Raw genomic sequence first — 23,485 nt, forward strand, 5'->3', positions numbered from 1 at the left:
ACCAATTTGTCTATCACATAAAAAGGCCAAAGTACCTAAAAAGAAGAAGGGTACGTGTCTACTACACAGCATTTATCTTGGCCATAGAACAATCAATGCCCCATCTTCACCAACACTTGCCTTCCCTAAGAGACAGATTGCTTAGATTGGCGTAGGAACAGCTCTTCGCCTGGGCACTGAACGACTACTTGATAGGGAGAGCTTGAAAACAACAACTAACACTAATAACAAACCTATTGAGAATTTTCAGGCGGGCAACTTTAACGTCACAAGAATAAGCTGCCGGACTGCAGCAAGGTAAGAGCAAAATGCCGGTGAGACTAGCTTCTGTAATAAAGATGATAGGGATTTTGATGATCACTGGGTTTTTGGCTGCCTCTGTATGGCAGAAAAGTTATGCTATCAATATTTTGGCTGTACCCAAACCTAATATACCCCCACCCACAGCTGCAACAGGTTTACGTCAGGTGGTACTAGCAAGCCTTCACATAAGGGAACTAGAGTTAAACGCAGCACATACTCAGATAATAAAGGTATTGATAATTACATAACAGATTCAGCACACATCTCGAACAACATGTGGTACCAACACATGACCCAAATAGGTAAGCAGACAACAGAAGACAGCTGCTACGTCTGTTCATTGATCCCATACACCATGAGCGCTTCTCGAACATTCGTTGCTATGGAAATAGATGAAAAGACAGCACGATGCATAATATACCTGGCACTGTTCCAAATGAAAGGGAGATCTCAAGGGACGGTGGTGAAATTGGTGTGGAAAACGCGAGACACGTATCCATACGAAAACAACTTCCTCAAGACTTATTTGAGTTACCACAAAAGCAGTTTGCATGCTGAAGCATTCAGATATGTGACAAGTGGTCCTGAAAAGGGAGAAACAAAGAAAGTAACACTACAATACCTACCATGTGACTGGTACGCCACTGAAGTTCCTGGTAAACAAGGATGTTGGGAAAGACCACTGGTAACAATAACAGGGAAGGCGTACATGGACAACAAATGGGACATAGGAGTGATTGGCAGCAACATGGTAACAAGAGAAAATATTACAACTATTGATGAACACAATAACAGATGTTGGACGATTTGGGGCAAGTACGTACCCATGATGACGTGGATGGAGAAGGATGAAGACCCAATAAGCATACTGCCGCTGTCTGCACCTAAGATATGCTACCAACATAGAGGAGAAGTGGACGTGGGATACAACACCAACTGTGCAAGCGTGACAGAGTTACCTGAGGGGGGAGCAGGAACAGCAGTATTAATGTACCATTACTGGGCCTGCGGAAACAAGGCGTACCACACACTGCCCCCGCTGTGGAATGGTATTTGCACAATGGTACACGTTAATGTACCATCACTAGTGGTGCCCCAGAAACATGTGAACATGGCGAACTTCCCTAAAATGGATGAAGGAATCAAGAGGAAGAAGAGATCTGTAAAACCTCAGAAGGGGTCAGAGAACGAAAACAACAACAACAATGTCCTGAATAGAAAGAAGAGACAAGGAGAACCTCTGACAGGAAATTACCTATGGGGAAGGTCGGAAACAGCACTCACTTCAATCCCACCAGAACACAGACTATTCAGCAGAGCAGCAATGTTCTTCGCGTCAATAATACATCCGGGACTACAAGCTTACGCAAACGCAAAATGGCTCCAGATAACTCGATGGGAGCTAATGATGACAATTAATTCTACAGTAAATGGATTCAACGCAATAAAAGAGGAACTGCGAGCAGTGAGGATGGTAGCACTACAGAACAGATATGTATTAGATCTATTTACAGCAATGGAAGGAGGAGTTTGCGCAAAGATAGGACAATCATGCTGCACATTCATTCCTGCTAACGATGCTGACAATGGTACACTGACAGAAGCAGTATCACAACTGGCCCAGATGCACTCCAAAATGATGGAAGAAAGTAAAGGAGTGAAGAAGGATGACAGCTGGTTTTCAATGTTATGGTCATGGATGCCATCTTGGCTGTCGGACGGACTGAAGATTATAGTTGGATGCATAATACTGGCTGGAGCTGCACTGATCATAATAAGATTTTGGAAGGCCCGGAAGGCACGCACTACAGACGAAATGATCGAAATGATTGGTATGCACCCCTTGATGCCGACAGATGATGTCCAGCACACAGGCACAATAATAAAAGAAAGAGAAAAACTGCGCAAACAGATCATCACCAACCACCTGGACCCACCATCTGTGAAGCTCGAAAACCCAAGAAACCCAAGGAGCTACATAGGGAAATGGGTATACTGCACACCTGGAGGAACCTGTGTATATATGTATTGGTCATTTGAAGACCATGTCAACCACTATGGACACTTGGGAGGAGTAACTAAAATATGGAGAGTAAGAGGAGATAAGGAAAAAGATATGTTTGTGGTCGACAAGTCGACCAGAGGGGGGACTGAAGTGGGAGAATGGAACAAAAGACTCCCACCAATCCCCTCACGCCCCTGGCCTAGAGGATCGCGGCCCAGACACCCGCCACGAGAGGAGTTTGCCTATCTACCAGACGACCAAATACCCTGGTACAGGAACATACGGATGTGCCCACCAGCCTGCCCTGTCCAAACCGACACCTGCGGCATGGATGAACTCGACTGAACCATTCAACAGTAAATAAACACATCGTTAGAGATGCCATGACGACCTAGCCAACGGTCAGAGCACCCGTGCAAACATGCACACTGGACACTCCCACACCAATCCACACGAAGAACATATTCAGTGCTATGACGTAGGTGACGGACACACCCACTGACGCGCATCTTTATTACATTTCACATAGGTTTTTCAAAATGCAGAAACGCAAGACGCACAACGAACTCATCTAAAATGCTCGCTGACGCTTCTCCTGACCCATGCATTGCAATGAGAAATATAACGAAGACATGATACTGGGGATAAAGCAATATGATACTGTAACTTAAAGCGCCGTGCATCAAACATCCCCACCTATGCACCAGGCCCAAGTAGGCCGCAAGCAAGAGCCTCCACGAACATTGAACGAGCAAGAGTACAATTGCTGACCCTGCTGAATGAGCTGGCGAGAACAGACAGCCAAGGGAGCAATGTTGCAAACTTGCATACCACAAGCCGAGGCCAAGGTCACACCTGCAAACTAAGCCAGACACACACTGGAAAATGCAACATTAAATGTGCAGAATTCTGCCTCAACTACGGTCTCTCCTCACGTGACCAAGCCAAACCTGACAGGGTGCCAGGCCCAGGAGGGAGGAGGCGCCTGGGTCCCACGTCTTGAGACACAGGCAGCAACAATGAAGCGACTCAATGGACATCTGCAGCGGTGGGAGTAGTCTGCTCTCAAGCTTATGAACAAATCCACGCATTGTCTGCACAAACACATAGTTATACATTGTTGCAAATGGCAGGTGCACCGCGAGCTGGGAACAACGATGGTCCCAAGCTGGGGGGGCTCGCGAGTGGACCAATCAGAACATGGGGCACTTATCACTGACGCCATTAACATTAGCCAATCATCAGGGGTCTTCATGTAACAATTTTCATGTATCTAATAGAAGGGACAACCCAAGTATACCACCTGACTGACCCTTAACCACTAACAGCGTTTTCTATACGTATGCTATACTAACCCTACCACTCGAGGAACCAATCCAGAGTGACGATAGGTTTTTTGCTAACTTTCCCAGGTGACGCAAGTAGCGCGTCATACTGAGGTAAAAAGGGCCTGCGAGCCCCACGAATTTTGAGAGAGAGTCAGGACGGACGCGTACGATCCTTGACCCATCCCTGCCGTTGTTTAATAAACAGCAGAACCACCTTGCTTCTTGCGTGTGCCTCATACTCATTTTTGGGATACGCGGGAGGAGTTGGGGCCTCCCTGCCCGGGGGGTCCGCGGACGGCCCAGCAGACCCCGGGAGAATTTCCCCCCGACAATCTTGTGCATTTTACATTTCACATTTGGACACAGCTTTCTTTCCTGTGAGTTTTAGATCTTTCAAGAGCCTCACCGCTTCCATCGTAAGAAATAGTTTGTTACCTGAAATCAGTCTTTCTCAGAATATATTTGTAGCTAATGACCCGACATTATGCACACATCTTTGTAATCTTTGGACTTTAAGGTCCCATATCCCTGAGCATTTTGATAGAAGGTGTTGGATGTATTGTTTTTCCATATCTTCACATTTTTCACATATATTGCTAGAGAAGTTTACTTTATCTCTGATATGCAATATTTCCAAGGTATAGTGCTGTCCGAATGCGTTAGTATTTCATTTATACAGAAATCCATGATCTGCTTTATCCATCACTGTTGCAACATCCTCATAAAGGGAGGATACTGAAGGATCAAGAATCATTCTGTATATAAGAGACATGTTTCCATTCTAACCAAGCCAAGAGTGAAGTAAGACCAGGTTCGTATCTTATACAAATGATTGGGACAGAAATAGTGAGGACAAGAGTTGTTTTCCATAACTTAGCTTCAATTTTGTCCCAATCGATATCAAAGGCTTGGAAATTTGTATCTAAAGTAAATAGGAGCACAGGCACAACTTTTCCAATGTAGAATTTTACCAGAGGATGAATGGAAAATGTTCAGAATTTAGCACAGATTTTCTTCATTTGCGATCCCATTTTTAAGATCTTTAGGTTAAGGGCTGAGAGTAAATGGATTTTGGTCAGGAATGCTCTAATCTGTGTTCCCAAATAGATTACCTCGTTTGTGACTGGAATTAATTGGTTATCCATGTGCCAAGTAAATGCTTTCATGATCCTAAGGGGGTGCTTAAATATGACAATTTAGATTTGTTCTAAACATCCCTATATGCCACACTAACTCATTATAGATAGAGCAACACAACTCTCCACATTCCTTAAACAGAACACTGACAGACATCACAGACAACAACACAAACAAGTTACATTAGCAAACTGGAGTATACATTAACCAGTGTTCCGAACAACTCACAAATGATATACAATTTGCACCACAAAAACCTTTACCCTCTCAGGTTTGAACATCTCAACATTCCAACAAAGCAAATATGCCCTGCTTCCCCTGTTTCTACATTAGTCCCCAATGCCACCTCTAAGAACCTTGGTAGGTATGCGATGCAAGACTAAATAACAGCATAACATGGCATATCAAAGAGTTTCACTCATTTGCCTGTGGGGCAGTACTCTGGACGGGACACGCAACTTGAGTGATTGGCAGCAACAAGGGAGCAAATGAACCTTGGTCCTGCGGCAGTCAGTCTGTTATACTAGAATCTCTGGTGCACTCACTGACTGGTGTGGCTATGTATCTACTTGTCACATCAAGTGTTATTGGACATTGGAAGAGCCAGTGCAACAATAACGCATTTCTAAGGGATGGTCTCAAGGGGCAATTTGTCCTTAAAATCATAAAATCTGCCCCAGTGTGCGGGAGATTTTTCAGAGGAGTGTGGAGTTCATCACTCCTAAGAATGGCAATGCTATTAGTTGAGTCAAATATATGAAATTGTGTGCCCTGAATCATACACTTTGGTTAAGCTGTGAATCCAGGATTTTAAAGGCAAAATAATGCAAGCCTAAACATGTTCGGTTTTAAACCATTGCTCTTTTATCACTTTAACCAGACCCTCCAGGAGATTGCAGCAGTGAATTATATTTTTGCTGGATTTATATGCAACATTTTTTGTTAACTGGTGGGTATGAGAAAACCAGAGTGTTGGGGCCAAAAGTAGGTCGTCTGTGAATGAGGCTGCAGGAAAGCCTAGTGGTCACTATTTGCACAATTGCCTGTTATCTCTGCTAGCAATTTAATAGTGTTCCAGATGTATAAGACTTGACAGAACAGCGTTTGTTTTTCTTGACCTTTTTTGTTTGACGTGCATGTTTTATTATTATTATTAACTTCATTGATCATTATCACATGTAATGGTGCAAATATTCCCCTTCTGTGTTCTTCAATCGCTGTCATCTGTACCTCTCATTCTCACCAAAAGCTCCACTCAATAATTCGCCATCACAACTTACACTCCCAAACCTCTGAATCTGCCTGTCATGCCAATACCACTAGGACTGTCACACTGCCAAGTCACAAATCAAATTCCCCAGTTCCTGCCACACCCGCAAGCGGGCTCCCAATTCTCACCTTACTCTCACCTTACTCTCTCCAGTTCCACTTGTACTCTCCATTCCCTGCCACACTCCCCACTGGGCTCCCAACTGTCACCTTACTCTCTCCATTCCCTGCCACATTACCCACTGGGCTCCCATCTCTCACCTTACTCTCTCCATTCACTGCCACACTACCCACTGGGCTCCCAAGTCTCAACTTACCATCTCCAGTTCCTCTTGCACTCTCCATTCCCTGCCACACTACCCACTGGGCTCCCAACTCTCGCCTTACTCTCTCCAGTTCCTCTTGCACTCTCCATTCCCTGCCACACTACCCACTGGGCTCCCAACTCTCGCCTTACCCTCTCCAGTTCCTCTTGCACTCTCCATTCCCTGCCACACTACCCACTGGGCTCCCAACTCTTACCTTACTCTCTCCAGTTCCTCTTGCACTCTCCATTCCCTGCCACACTACCCACTGGGCTCCCAACTCTCACCTTACTCTCTCCAGTTCCTCTTGTACTCTCCATTCCCTGCCAACTCTCACCTTACCATCACAGTTCCTTTTGCACTCTCCATTCCCTGCCACACTACCCACTGGGCTCCTAACTCTCACTTTACTCTCTCCAGTTCCTCTTGCACTCTCCATTCCCTGCCAGACTACCCACTGGGCTCCCAATTCTCGCCTTACTCTCTCCAGTTCCTCTTGCACTCTCCATTCCCTGCCACACTACCCACTGGGCTCCCAACTCTCGCCTTACTGTCTCCAGTTCCTCTTGCACTCTCCATTCCTTGCCACTCTACCCACTGGGCTCCAACTCTCGCCTTACTCTCTACAGTTCCTCTTGCACTCTCCATTCCCTGCCAGACTACCCACTGGGCTCCCAACTCTCGCCTTACTCTCTCCAGTTCCTCTTGCACTCTCCATTCCCTGCCAGACTACCCACTGGGCTCCCAACTCTCGAGTTACTCTCTCCAGTTCCTCTTGCACTCTCCATTCCCTGCCACACTACCCACTGGGCTCCCAACTCTCCCCTTACTCTCTCCAGTTCCTCTTGCACTCTCCATTCCCTGCCACACTACCCACTGGGCTCCCAACTCTCACCTTACTCTCTCCAGTTCCTCTTGCACTCTCCATTCCCTGCCATACTACCCACTGGGCTCCAACTCTCACCTTACCATCTCCAGTTCCTCTTGCACTCTCAATTCCCTGCCACACTACCCACTGGGCTCCAACTCTCACCTTACTCTCTACAGTTCCTCTTACACTCTCCATTCCCTGCCGTAGTGTGGCAGGGAATGGAGAGTGCAAGAGGAACTGTAGAGAGTAAGGTGAGAGTTGGAGCCCACTGGGCTCCCAACTCTCACCTTACTCTCTCCAGTTCCTCTTGCACTCTCCATTCCCTGCCACACTGCCCACTGGGCTCCCAACTTGCACCTTGCATGCTCCAGTTCCTCTTGCACTCTCCATTCCCTGCCACACTACCCACTGGGCTCCCAACTCTCACCTTACTCTCTCCAGTTCCTCTTGCACTCTCCATTCCCTGCCACACTACCCACGGGCTCCCAATTCGCACCTTACCATCTCCAGTTCCTCTTGCACTCTCCATTCCCTGCCACACTGCCCACTGGGCTCCCAACTTGCACCTTGCATGCTCCAGTTCCTCTTGCACTCTCCATTCCCTGCCACACTACCCACTGGGCTCCCAGCTCTCACCTTACTCTCTCCAGTTCCTCTTGCACTCTCCATTCCCTGCCACACTACCCACTGGGCTCCCAACTCTCGTGTTACTCTCTCCAGTTCCTCTTGCACTCTCCATTCCCTGCCACACTACCCACTGGGCTCCCAACTCTCACCTTACTCTCTCCAGTTCCTCTTGCACTCTCCATTCCCTGCCACACTACCCACTGGGCTCCAACTCTCACCTTACCATCTCCAGTTCCTCTTGGACTCTCAATTCCCTGCCACACTACCCACTGGGCTCCAACTCTAACCTTACTCTCTACAGTTCCTCTTGCACTCTCCATTCCCTGCCACACTACCCACTGGGCTCCCAACTCTCACCTTACCCTCTCCAGTTCCTCTTGCACTCTCCATTCCCTGCCACTCTACCCACTGGGCTCCCAACGTGCACCTTGCATGCTCCAGTTCCTCTTGCACTCTCCATTCCCTGCCACACTACCCACTGGGCTCCCAACTCTCACCTTACTCTCTCCAGTTCCTCTTGCACTCTCCATTCCCTGCCACACTACCCACTGGGCTCCCAATTCGCACCTTACCATCTCCAGTTCCTCTTGCACTCTCCATTCCCTGCCACACTACCCACTGGGCTCCCAAATTGCACCTTGCATGCTCCAGTTCCTCTTGCACTCTCCATTCCCTGCCACACTACCCACTGGGCTCCCAACTTGCACCTTGCTCTCTCCAGTTCCTCTTGCACCCTCCATTCCCTGCCACACTACCCACTGGGCTCCCAACTCTCGCCGTACTCTCTCCAGTTCCTCTTGCACTCTCAATTCCCTGCCACACTACCCACTGGGCTCCAACTCTCACCTTACTCTCTCCAGTTCCTCTTGCACTCTCCATTCCCTGCCACTACCCACTGGGCTCCCAACTCTCACCTTACTCTCTCCAGTTCCTCTTTCACTCTCCATTCCCTGCAACACTACCCACTGGGCTCCCAAATTGCACCTTGCATGCTCCAGTTCCTCTTGCACTCTCCATTCCCTGCCACACTACCCACTGGGCTCCCAACTTGCACCTTGCTCTCTCCAGTTCCTCTTGCACCCTCCATTCCCTGCCACACTACCCACTGGGCTCCCAACGCTCGCCGTACTCTCTCCAGTTCCTCTTGCACTCTCAATTCCCTGCCACACTACCCACTGGGCTCCAACTCTCACCTTACTCTCTCCAGTTCCTCTTGCACTCTCCATTCCCTGCCACTACCCACTGGGCTCCCAACTCTCACCTTACTCTCTCCAGTTCCTCTTGCACTCTCCATACCCTGCCACACTACCCACTGGGCTCCCAACTCGCACCTTACCATCTTCAGTTCCTCTTGCAGTATCCATCCCCTGCCACACTACCCACTGGGCTCCAACTCTCACCTTACTCTCTACAGTTCCTCTTGCACTCTCCATTCCCTGCCACACTACCCACTGGGCTCCCAACTCGCACCTTACCATCTTCAGTTCCTCTTGCAGTATCCGTCCCCTGCCACACTACTCACTGGGCTCCCAACTTGCACCTTGCATGCTCCAGTTTCTCTTGCACTCTCCAGTCCCTGCCATACTACCCACTGGGCTCCCAACTCGCACCTTACTCTATCCAGTTCCTCTTGCACTCTCTATTCCCTACCACACTACCCACTGGGCTCCCAACTTGCATGCTCCAGTTTCTCTTGCACTCTCCATTCCCTGCCACACTACCCACTGGGCTACCAACTCTCTCCAGTTCCTCTCTCCAGTTCCTCTTGCACGCTGCAGTCCTCCATTCTTTCTCAGTATCTTGTTGCCCCTGTGTTGCCCTTGCTCCCCCAATCGCTTCACATATCCTTGTTCACAGTATTTTGGGCTCTCCCCTGCTTCCTCTCTGCAAATCTGCTGCTTGCGCCCTCTTTCCCCCCGTCACTCCCTCTCAGGCCCGTTATTCCGGCCCTGACCTGTTACTCCGTCTCTGTTCCATCATTCCCACTGTGACCTCTGGCTCACCACTCCGACACTGGCCTCAGCCCCCCCCCTCTCCCTCTCTGGCCTCGGGCCCCCCCCCCGCTCCCTCTCTGTTCCTCTGGCCCACCACTCCCTCACAGATTCATCACTCTCTCCTGATCTTCCTTATATGATCGTGAATTTTCCTTTTTTTATACTGCACATTTTATATTTGGTTTTAAAAAAAACTGACATGTTGCTGTTTTCTTTCTTCAAAAACGACAGTTTCTGTGCTTTTTATGAAAACAGCTGATTTCGTATGTATGTATTTTTAGCAATTGCAAAATCGCCATGGGCTGTGGGGGTCTGCTCTGCATGATGTAATCAACATTCGACTAGTTCCATAAACGCGAACCGCTTTTTGTATGTCAAGCTGGCAGGGTTCGTGGATATAAATGCATCTTTATAAGGTGCTTAAGTGTTCTGCTCCCTTCATTCGTCTTGGTAGGATGGCAGACACGGATTTGGTAGGTACCTTGTGGGTGGGGGGGGGTATCTTTCATATGGAAATGTCCCATCATTGTGCCAATTTACTAAATATGCATGCCTATGAAAGGCGCTGCACACACGGGAAAGTTTGCAACCTAACTGAAGGCCCTTGGTGCCCTTTGTCATCTGCATTTTGTTCCTGCTTGTCACATCTCTGAAGATGAGCCGGTCCCATCAGCAACTGTCCTGAATGGGAAGGTGATTGCTATGACCATTACATTCAAAAGCTGCCTATTAGCAGGACATTACAATCAACAGACAAGTGTGAAACTTTGTCTGCTAGGACTCCGGAGAATGAGCTGCCGGGGCATTTTCCTCCAGCCGCACGGCCATCCTGAGGATGAAGCATCAAGGAACAATATCCCAAACTGTTGTGAAACATCCAGTTTTGAGAAATGTAAACCTATTCCTGGCAGCTCACCCAGAATTCATGCCCGTATGTTGCCCAGTTAGCCAACCACCTCGTTGAAGAAGCGTGTCACTCTCTTCCATTCCGTTAGGTCGATAAGATCCCTTTCGTTTTTCTTTTTTCATATACTTCTCATACCTGGAGGAGTCACGCCGTTGCAGTCCTTCTTTGGAGGGCCTCAATCAAAAGGGTGTGTCTTCTGGTTTCTTTTTCAAACGAATTCTTTTATATTTCTGATATGGTTCTGTTTTGAAATTTAGATCATTTTAGAGTCTCATTTCAGAAAAGTAATTTCTTAATGAGCAGGCACATTGGTTTTGCCAATCTCTCAGAGTGAGCATTCACCTCTCACTGTGATCTTCTGCCTTGGAGCTGAGAGAAAATAGACTGTCAATATGCCCAAGCCAGAGGGAGTGGCTCTAGCTCCTCTTCTTTTTCTCACAAATTGAGGGAATTCATACCTTCTCCCCAATGGAGATCCCCCTCCACCTCCGTGAGGCTAGGGAGGTGAGCCTGTTCCGCAACACCCTCTCTATGGGTCGAGGCAGGTGGGGCCTCACCAGGAGAGACTCCCTCTTTGGAGACAAGGACTCCCATTCCAGTGAGGAAATCCCTGTTGGCCTCCAAGTGATATCTTATATGGACTCATACAATATACCAAACTGTTATCAAAATCATAAAGATACTGTGAAGTTATATTATGAACGACAAGAAATGGAAGATATCCCTTTGAATTCAAGTCTCCAATGAACTGCGACGAGGAGGCTGAAAAGGGATGTGAGATCAAAAAGTGAGAGAGAAGAGGCAGAGAGCCGAGAGACAGTCTAGTCCCAAGAGAAGCAGGGAAAGCTCCTTGTGCGTAATGGAGCAGAAGAAGTTGGGGCTCTGGGAAAATGAAAAGCTGACGTGCAAGAGAGCAGAGAGAAGAAAGAGAGCAGAGAGAAGGCAGAGATCAGAGAGAAGGCAGAGAGCAGAGAGAAGGCAGTGAGCATAGAGAAGGCAGAGAGAAGGCAGTGAGCAGAGAGAAGGCAGAGAGCAGAGAGAAGGCAGAGAGAAGGCAGAGAGCAGAGAGAAGGCAGAGAGCAGAGAGAAGGCAGACAGCAGAGAGCAGAGAGCTGAGATGAGGCAGAGAGCTGAGAGACAGCGAAGACCCGAGAGAAGCAGGGAAAGCTCCTTGTGCGTAATGGAGCAGAAGAAGTTGGGGTTCTGGGAAAATGCAAATCTGACGTGCAAGAGAGCATAGAGTAGGCAGTGAGCAGAGAGAAGGCAGAGAGTAGAGAGAAGGCAGAGAGCAGAGAGCTGAGATGAGGCCGAGAGCTGAGAGACAGCGAAGACCCGAGAGATGCAGTGAAAGCTCCATGTACATAATGGAACAGAAGAAGCTGGGATTCCGGGAGAATGCAGTGCCAACGTGTGACAGCCGCTCCAGCGGGGAACCAGAAATGCCAAGGAACCGGTATATGAGAGAGGGAGAAAGCCAAGCAAGGTGGAGGAGAAACAGCAGTGGTGGCATGACCATGGAATCATAGAAGTGGACAATCTGCCCGTAAACAGTGCAGTGACCATCCATGGGAGTAAGCAACTCCTAGTTCAAGTCACAATCTGTGCAACATCCCAAAGACCACAATGGAACATCCAGGAAGGAGACACCACGGAGAGCAAGCCGCGGAGCAGCGTCGAGAAGAAAAGAGAATCCAAGGGCTTGCAGGTACTACTGACGTTGCCCTGGAACTCAGAAGGTAAAACAGGGAATGGTAATACAAGCTAACCAAGCAGGGATTATTATAAATTAAGTGAAAGTTGTCCCAGTACCAATGGGAAAAGTACTAGAAATAATCCAGTGAAACATAACTCTTTGAGTGAGATAAGGCAGGGACAGAAAAAAAAGTGGAGGCTTATCACTTTGGGAAAAAGGCAAGGCTCACCCATATCTTGAAGATAAGAAAGAGAAATATATGGGGAGAGCAATCCTGTAAATCCAGGAAGCCCAAACTCATACGTGAAACTGCACCCTGGGAATGGGGAAATGGTAATGAAAACTTGAGATACTATAAAAGAGAGATGAGTGTAATAGAGATTCGGGAACCCTGCAATGAGGAGGAAAGCAACATAAATAGACTGAGCTAACCTGAAAGAATAAGGATAAAGGAAATACCAGTCACCTAATGGAACCTTTTTTTTTATTTGTGTTTATTATTTATTTATTTATTTATTTATTTATTTATTTGTATACTAGATGAACAATGCTCTTTTGATCACAAAAGAACACAAAATAGATAAGAAATCATAGATGATGGGAAGTGGTGAGCTTCTTACAATGGGGTGAGTTTGAGGGACATTCTAACCAGGGGAGAGGAGTAAATGGAACAGTCACTGGGGACAATACCTAATTAAACTTACATATATTAAGGCTAATGAACCTTGGACATTTTTTTAAGTCCAGGTAGGCGGTACGGCCAGCTGTGCTCAGGAGGAGACCATGATGGGTCAAGTGCTAGAGTGGAGGCACAGAGTCAGGTAAGAGGCAAGACTTGCAGAACTGGATACAGTGGAGGACAAGGAACTATTTGCATATTGTCTATTGAATAGAACAAGGGAAGTGAGGACACGAAGTATAAGAAAAAAGCAATTACTAACCCCTTAAAAGAACTGCATAACTTGATTGGATGACAAGAGACTATTTGCATATGGTCTGTCGAAATGAATAAGAGAAGTGAGAAGAAATGTATGACAACATATGAACACCACGAGAAGGGAGTCATTCTCCAGACCATAGTTAGTTATAATATTGGTAGGAGTGGTAGGGTCAGATAGCTTATATTGGAAGAGAGGGCTGATTTATTTTTGGACACCCATCCTGACTAACGAGCACGTTAGAACGATAGGGAGGTAATACCCTATAGTTATGGGGAGAGATAGGCCTTATTTTAACTTTAGATAAACGTCCCAATTAGAACATGCATTTAGACATATGTGTCCTTCTGATCCTCCACATTTTCCACCATGTCCCTCTGACAGACGTCAGCCTCTGATCTAGGTTGGCAGAGTTAGTTGCTTATGGCTCATATGCCTCAAGAATGGTCTACTGGCCTTTTCTTCTTTCTTCTTCCCATTCTGCCCCCTGTCACATTATGCCCCACAACTGGCTTTGGGGCATGCTGGTTCCAATTCTATGGGCTCTCTTCAGAAGTAAATGAATTCCTGAGCAGGCTCCATGACATTCTGAGCAAGTGCCTGGCCCAGCGTTGACATATAGGAATCAACCCGGGTCCAGGTGGAAGGCAATGCATTCATGAACCGGCTACTCATCTCAGTGTTATTGATTTTATTCAAGATCATTAAATCACAAGAGTAGGTGCAACAACTGGGGAACAGGATCAGACTTTTCTATTCTTTCAGAGATCAATATTTTTAGGAGCCCCTCCATCCCAGGTTTGGTGGCAAAAGAGATTCAGATACTTCCCAAAGTCCCTGTCTATGAAGCCAAAGTTTTGCTGAGCAGGCACACTTACTTTGTGCCTCCTTCCTGTTTTCTCACCTCAGATCTCATTGGGATTAAGCCTTCAAACGCTCTCAGAGGCCAATCCTTTTCTGAGCCATTCCCCTCTTCAATTTATCCAGGCGGGAAACAAGGGGTTTGTGCGAGGGCTTTAAGTAGGCCATGGATAGCTTATGTTGCACCCTTTCAATCTTAAAAAGATCCCCCCGAGCCATGTAGCCCTCTCTCACCCACTAATAATCAGCCGACTTGATTTCTCCTTTGTACTCATCTGGAGTCTGATAGTGTGCTTCAGGAAGCTTGCTCTTACAGTAATTTAAAAAAATCAGGAAATCAATTGATTTACAAGCTGGCCTTGCCCCCATGAATCCACAAATGAAGTAAGTCCAATGTAGTATACATGGCTCATAGACATTTTAACATTAGGGTTAGCATCGGGACAGATCAAATGGCAACCCAAGCCCTGCGGGGTTGGATGCGTGAATAACTATCAGAGACAGTTTTGCCAAATATACCAATCTGTTGTCATTCCTATGTTCCCAAAATGTTCTTTACTTTTATGTTAAGCAGCCAAGAACCCACCTTGGTGCTATTGTTGTCCCTTTTTTTCATATGTGATTCATTTACACAATGTACTCACTTATTGAATTGTGTATATATATATATATATATATATATATATATATATATATATATATATATTCGATGAAGGAGTGATTTTCTTTTGTGCAAACCGAGCAAGAGAGAGTTCTTTACAATATGCCGACTACATGCAAAAAAGACTACCTGAGACCATTCTGTGTGATACAAAATATGTATTTGCTGGGACTAGTGATGTATTTTTCAGGTCAGGCTGCAACCTCTATAGAACAAACCAGCACTGTTTGGACCACACCCACCTCTTAGGCCACGTTCCATTATTAGTGCCTCCAGTCTCAAATGTTCATCCCACTTAAAGTGCTGCGTATCCAAGTGCTATGCTTAAGCTGTACCCTGCAGAGTGGCATTGTTGGCCTCTTATCCACCTATTTCTTCTTTTCAGGCAGGGCACTCAAATAGGGTTTTGTCAAAAGAGTCTGTTAAACCATAGAATCATGGAGAAGTGATCCCCTGGGAGGACTATTTTGCTTTGTGAAAGGGTTGAAGCAAACACCCCCTCGAGTGGGCTACTTCATCTCTCTGAATTCTCCTTCTCCTTAAAGGAATGGTGCGCTCAAAAATGTTATTGTCCCAATCGTTTGGGCAAGTCGTTATAAGCATACTGTGATTGATCGTAAAAGAATTTCCAATGCATCTTACCTTAGTTTTCCTCACTTTTACACATGCGAAAACAACGTGTTGGGTTAGGCTATCTTGTGCTAATCTTATCCGTGGATCGATCGCCCTAAGTTCAAGTGCGCTCACAGCAATAAATCAAAACACCCGCAAGTGAAGCTGACATCACTATCCCAACGATCTGCTCCACCTATTTTCATTATGTTTGTGGCCAGCATGGCTTAACGTGCCACGTCATCACCCACGCCCTCAGAAACAGGAAGATAAACACAAGATAAACACAGACATCCTCACACAGAGTGTACCTTCTCTGTCTTGCCCGAAATAGCATCGCTGTATAGAATATTTCAATAATACATCAACAATAGTCTGCAATGTTGCAAGTGCTTTTATTTTTCAAACAATGCTCACAATAAATTATAAACTCCAAGAAACAAACGATTTTTAAATTTTGCAGGTAAGTTAGAGCTGACGACCATCACATGACTCTCGAGCTACGCAGATTACGATGAACTATCAATGTTCTTTGTCCTTGTGTGTCCGACCCCCTTGGTGCTCCGTGTGGGAGAAGACATTTCTTTTTTTCACTTTCAAAGCCCAACGCTCTTGCTTCTCCACATTGCTACATCATGAATGCTGACCTGTTGCTCCAAAATGCCGGAAACACCAATGGACATATAGGGCCATATCGATCGTCCCACATAACGCTGATCGAAAAAACACTGCTTATGGTAATCCTCCATTGTTGATTGAAGAAGCCATTGGCTGGCCACTGGAAGCTATGGCACGGGCAGTATGGTACAAAGAATCTGCAAACAAAAACCAATAAAATGCATTTCAGTAGCCGTTCTTTATTTTAATATAACAAGTTACGGTATAAGTCAACTGTTTGAAACCTAATCATAAGCGCAACACAACCGATATCTAACACACAAATGAAAATAAGGTGTACTACTTCAGACCACGAGTTGTGTACAATTTGAGCGCTGTGAAGTAGGTATAGCTCCCAAAGGGGTGGAGAACCACATGGAGAAAACGAAGAACAAACATAGCAATCATTCAGCTTGAACCCTGAACAGATGTCATTATAACAAAGCTCGCAAGATTACTGTTCGAAATGTGATCACAGTGCACACAGTCAACGTTTACTCCACCGTCAATTAGTTATTATGCATACAGCACCCTACACATTTTTAATCCCAATAACAATTTTATGTAAACTAGAATTTGCATAATTTCTGGAAATTCCATAGTTAGTCTCTGTCGATAAGCAACCAATCTGTACAATGTATCACACACTTTCACACTAATTTGGTGGTACATGTCCGCTCTCAATATATTGAAAGTTATCTTTTTTTTCTATTCCCCACAATTTATGTCCTTCGAGCAATTGCTATAGTAAACAGGGGTCAAGCCGGCGGAAAAAGAAAGAAAAGGTTCACTCAAAGAACAACGTCCAACCGGGGAGAAAGGGAGAAAGTCCCCTCAGCTGCAGTTCAGATCACCATACATGAAGCAAGCAATAGTTTAAAATACTATATTTATTTATTTATATCAATTTTAAATCTTTTAAAAAAATTATTAAATCATCTCAAGTGCTAATACAACATACAAAAATATATGTCACACAACTATAAAAGAGTGCATACTGTGTTAAAGTGCTAGTTTCAAATATTGGCTGCTACAGGAAATCACAAAAAGATGAATCACATTAATCCTGAAAGTTAGTCTGGGCATGCCGTAAGGGGTGCCTCAAGCGAGTGAAGGGGATCACTCTAATGAGGAAGCCCCCAGTTGCCCTGACCAGACTAAATATATAGCAAACAAATTGTATATCAATGGCATGACCTGAACAATATTAATGATCAAGGAGACATCAAAATAGTATTGATATTAATAATTCCAATAATCAATTTAGAAGCAGACAATACACTAGAAAAGAGTTCATATTCATTCAAAGGAAAACAGTAGAGCACACACACTAAAATCTAACTATGGGATGCTGTGCGTTGACTACTAAAGTGTCATGTGGAAAGGAAACAAGATAATATAGAAAACATGGCACCGTTCGAAATTAGTAGTTTCGATGGAAATAACACATCTAACAATAGAATGCAGGTCGTATCCATCTTCGTCAGGACATAGCATTCCCGTAAACTTCATAAGTTCTTGGTCATTCATCTGTGTCTTTCTGAACGTATTCAAATTTAAATTCAGTTTAAAAACTATCACATATATATTTCAGCATATTTAAGAGAAAAATACCTAAAAACAAGGTATCAAGGAAAAAGAAGAAAAAGAAAAACACATAATCAATAACAAATTCAACACTAGTTAAAAAATCAGTGATCTGTGAGTGCAGCAAATGGGACCCCTCCCATATCAATCGGTTTAAACATGTCAAGTGACGCTATATATAATTGGGGAGAAAAGGTAATTACCCTGATCTCAACCCTTTGGGGGGCTGATTCCGCAATCCTGTTAATGAGTCCAGAAATTAGCAATTCGGCCACACCGGAAGGAGATCGCAAGCAAATTGGATCTAAACCGCAAGGTATCAAATGTATTACTTTAATTTTAATTTTAATTGACCATAAAACATCATAGTCAAAACATTGCTTTGTTTTCAAAGAATTCTTATAGAGTGAAGTAAGAAAGGAGAAGTCCATCGGGGTCATACGAATTAAATGGAAAGAGTATTTGAATGACAAAATCATGGGTGAATTCTGAAATAATAAATGCTGTGTTAAATAATTAATGTATAAATAAATAAAGAAGGTAGCAGCTGAATACCCAAAGCTAAAGTTTAGGCTTATTAACTCACCTTTAGACCAATTAAATCGTCCAAATGATGGTAAGCAAGAGTTGAAAAACACTCTACCATGTCCACAAAATGAAGTGAGATCTGGCTTGGATATAATCAATTCATTTATCCATTCTGCCCACTGGTATAGGGCTTCTGTATCATCAGATGACAGAAAAGTGACCTAATCAAAAAACGGGTGTATATAAATGAGTAAATATAAGTAAATATATCCCGTGAACACAATCGTATGGCATCTCTACTAGTGCGGTTGCTACTAGAAGAGCAGTTTGATAGCTCTAAAACAAACAAGCTCTGCAATCTACATATTAGAAGCATGCAACGCCTGCCGGCCTACGGCTAAAACTGAAAAATGCAAATAACCATTAGCAATTAGCTGCCTATGTAAATACAGCCGTATATCATTTCCACAAGTACGGTTAATGCTAGAGAAACAGTTTGATAGCTCTAAAACAGGCAGACCCTGTGAGCCACATATAGAACACGTGGAGCGCCTAGCAAACTACCCGGCTGGAAACGAGAAGTGCAATTGGAAGCTAACTGCCTGTATGAGTACTGACTCAATTAGCAAAAGTCAGGTCTGAATGACTTATACTCCGAAGGTCTCTAATGTAGCCCGTTAGTGTCAATCCAAATAGAATAAATAAGTAAAGGCTCCAACTCAAAAAGTGCCCTAATCTGACCACAAGCAAGCCTAAATGGTAAGAGCGGTGCATGTTACCTGTATTAGTTCACAAACCGGCGTGGACCCTGTTCAGGCGGAGTCGGGACCGGAAATACCAGACCTTCGTTCATCCAATACGTCCCAGACTAAATACACATCTTGCAACGTACAACGTGTGACGTGTCTCGCTGGGCGTATAATGAAACGGAGGGCTGGAATACTCGTTTGGCTAGCAGAAGCAAGCTAATCAGCTAATTGCCACGTTAGGGTTGCACCAAAAGAAGGGATGAAGACGGAAGCAACGAGTTGGCAATAGATCACAGGGCAATTTAATGCCAAACTGATCTCTGTGTAAGGCGTACCAGTAGGCCACACACTAGAAAGAAAAACAAAAAAAGAGAGAGAAAAACAAAAACAAAAAGATCGGAAGAAGGCAACCTTAACTATACTAGTGGGTAACAATAGATGAGGCACAGCCGGCTCTTAGAGTCTATATTATAGAGTAGTTGGTATGATAGATACTCATCGCCATTCTTCTTGGGCATATAGGTCCAGACTGACGCTTGAAAAATTATTATTATTATACCGGGCGGGCAGCTCTTTGTATCTTCATTCTGAAAAAATCTATTTGTTAAATACTGATTGACATTTTTCTTGGGCATTCAAGCCCAAAGTGTGGCTTTGAGTGTTATATATCCACCAATGTTCACGTGAGGCAAGTCTATTGGCCGTGGCATATTGGTCAGATCCTGCTATGCGTTCCAAACACCACCATCGTAAGTCTTCACAATTGTGAAGATACTCTATAAAGTGAGCAGCTAATGGTGATGAAAGGTTGCGAGTCCTAATTCTGGACTTGTGCTCAGATATTCTGAGTTTAATAGGCCTAGATGTCTTTCCTATGTATGTTTTATTACATGGACACATTACGGCATAGATCACATTTTTAGAATTGCACGTTGTGTGGTTTCTAAGCTTCCATGACCTATGGTTAATAATAACCGTATTGGTCGCGGTGGTGGATCCACACTGGCAACATGTGCCACATGGATAATGACCCGTGATTTTTTCCATGCCCCACAACTCGGTTATAGTTTTCGCTGACTGTGGAGTCCGCAGTCTATCCGCCTGTGATAGCCAACTCTTCAGATTCCTGCCCTTTTTAAAAGCATACATTGGATGTGCCAATTCTGGTTTGTTCATTTGAAGCAAATGCCAATGTCTGCCAATCGCTTTCTTGATTTTGGCATGATGTGTATTATAAGTCATGGCACAGACCATGCACGATTGATTCAAGTTTTCACGGGTATTTTTGGCCAGCAATATTTCACGGTGTTGATGTCTTGCTCTTTTTCGCGACTGCATTAATATATGAGGCGGATAGCCTCTCTGAGATAGTCTTTCCTCAATAGTATTAGACTGTAACGCAAAATCATTTTTCTCTGTGCAGTTACGTCTGGCCCTTAGGAATTGTCCATAGGGAATACTTTCTCTCAGAGCTTGAGGATGAAAGCTATCGAAATGCAAGATGGTGTTCCGATCTGTGGTTTTACGATACAGGTCCACAGAGATTGCTCCATCTTTAGTTTTTAACAGGAGATCTAAAAAAGGAATAGATGTGTTGCTGGTGGACATAGTAAACCTAAGATGTTCATTCAGGGAGTTAATCCATGTTAGGAATTGTTCATGGTCTCCCTTGGTTTTGTCCCAGATGATAATAATATCATCTATGTATCCCTTGTAAAAAATAATAGATAGCAAAAAAGGATTCGAGTCATCAAAGATGGAGACCTTTTCAAAGGCCCACATGAATAGAGTTGCATAATTGGGAGCAAATGCAGCGCCCATCGCAGTTCCCTTCACTTGTAGATAAAAACTTTCTTTGAACCTGAAGTAGTTCTTAGTAAGAGCAATTTCTAGTAGATCAACAATAAATTCAATAGGAACTAGCTGGGGGTCACTTCTGAGGTCCAGAAAGAATTTAATAATGGGCAATGACTCCGCTTGTGGGATGTTGGAATATAAGGACTCTACATCCAAAGTAATAAACAGATTGTTGATGGAATCGAAGGGTAAGCCTTCAAGATGAACAATGGCATCAGTGTTGTCTGCCAAATAAGTCGGAGTGTCAGCAGCCAAGGGTTTAAGAAAAAAATCGATGTATTTACCCAGTGGTTCTAGAATCGAGCCACAAAGGGACACTATCGGCCTTCCTGGGGGTTCAACATATTCTTGTGGATTTTCAAGAGAATATAAAAGAGGGGAGCTTGCGTTCCTTTGTTTGTGAGGAATTGGAATTCTTTGGTGCTCAAAATATCAGCATCCTTTGCCCGTGTAACTAAGGCTAAGATTTCATTTTGTATTCCCTCTGTGGGGTCCCCTCTAAGTTTCAAATAGAAGTTGGTATTGTCTAATTGTCTTGATACTTCAGAGTCGTAAAAGAAAGCATCGCAAACAACCACCCCTCCGCCTTTGTCGGCCTGTTTGATGATAATAGATGTGTCACTTTTAAGTTCTTGCAGACAAGACCATTCCTTTTTGGAAAAGTTATAACATCGATTGTGTCTCGAATCGATTGGTCCCGAGAAAATAGAGTGAAAATCTCTGAGCACCGCCCGTTCAAAGGTGATGGTTTCGTTAGAGACCATTTGGGATGTTGACGTGAACGTGGATTTAAGTTTAAACGGTGTATTGTTGTTATCTAAATCGTTGCTATTACCTCCATAGTAATCCCTTAAACGGATTTTTCTGAAAAAACCCCGGAGCTCCATTTCTAATTCCATTTGACTGGGATTACGCATTGGAATAAAGGAAAAGCCCTTCTCAAGGACAGTGATTTCATTTACAGTTAGTGTCCGCTTGGAGATGTTGTAGACTGCTGACTGATTAGTTAACGTTGGTATGATCGCCTCCTGGTCTGGAACATGTTCTCTAAAGGGGGGGGACCTACCTCGATGGGAGGAAAAGGGAGATTAGGGGGAGGAAAAGTAGGATATGGTCCCTGAGGTGCATACATTGGCGTCTGCATATACTGTTGATAGTGCCAATTTTGGCGTCCTCTTCTGCCTCTCCGCGGACCTCTGTTCCATTGACGTCCTCTTTGACCACGTGTATTCTGATTAGGAAAGGAGCCACTTCCAATCGAAGAACTGTCGGAAAAAGTAACTCTCTTCCTAAAAAATTGAGGGCCTTGGTTAGGGTTAGTGGGATCGATCCACAAGCCCGGTCCCGCATAATGAGGGCTCAAATATGGGTAGGCAGTCTCTTTAGAGAAAGTGGAAATGTCTTTTTTAAGTTTTTCCATCTTTTTTGTGGTAGTAAGCTTGATAAACTCTTTTGTATGTTTATCTATGAGATCAAGCTTCTCTTTAATATTTAGGATAGTCGTATCGAGTGCAAATGCCGCCTCTGCTTCATCTATCTCGTTGCCCACAAGCACACTTTTCTTGAGGGCTGTATTAATAGTCAGGAGCATCCAGTCTCGACTACATTTGGTACCTATCCCCGAAAACGCTGTTTTATATTCTAGGTCGTCGATAAAAAGACATGGTTCATTCCTAACTAACAGTCCTTGCGGTATGATGTTCTTTTTGAGATATTCTGTGAGCAGATGCCCGTGCATCTCGGTCCTAAATTTCTTTTTTCTTAGTTTGAGAATGCCTTCACTGGTAATAGCTGTATTATATTCTTCCCCAGGGGTCTGTATCAATGAATCAAAAAAAGAGGGTACGCGGATAGCTTCAGCCAATTGTTCCTCACTGAAAGAATAAATGTCTGAGGCAGCCATGTTCAAAAAGTTAGGAGACCTCAAGGGCCAAAGGGTAAGGGAAAGAAAAAAAGGGGGGGGGAAGAAAAACCCTGACTTTGAAATGCCCCGGAAGACCACTGCACTTCACTCAGGAAGAACACTGCGAAAAAGAAAGCAGAAAAGAAAACAAGAGAAAACCTTGCATCAAAATTAATAGTAACCCACGCAGTGGAAACACTGCACTAATACAACAATACAATGGATGGGTTTCCCCTACTTCGCTGGCTGAAGGGAAGCAACAAACAATAGTAAACAGGGGTCAAGCCGGCGGAAAAAGAAAGAAAAGGTTCACTCAAAGGACAACGTCCAACCAGGGAGAAAGGGAGAAAGTCCCCTCAGCTGCAGTTCAGATCACCATACATGAAGCAAGCAATAGTTTAAAATACTATATTTATTTATTTATATCAATTTTAAATCTTTTTAAAAAATTATTAAATCATCTCAAGTGCTAATACAACATACAAAAATATATGTCACACAACTATAAAAGAGTGCATACTGTGTTAAAGTGCTAGTTTCAAATATTGGCTGCTACAGGAAATCACAAAAAGATGAATCACATTAATCCTGAAAGTTAGTCTGGGCATGCCGTAAGGGGTGCCTCAAGCGAGTGAAGGGGATCACTCTAATGATGAAGCCCCCAGTTGCCCTGACCAGACTAAATATATAGCA

This window comes from Ambystoma mexicanum, chromosome 5q (assembly GCF_040938575.1).
Source record: "Ambystoma mexicanum isolate Mex_15411 chromosome 5q, UKY_AmexF1_1, whole genome shotgun sequence".
Taxonomy (NCBI): domain Eukaryota; kingdom Metazoa; phylum Chordata; class Amphibia; order Caudata; family Ambystomatidae; genus Ambystoma; species Ambystoma mexicanum.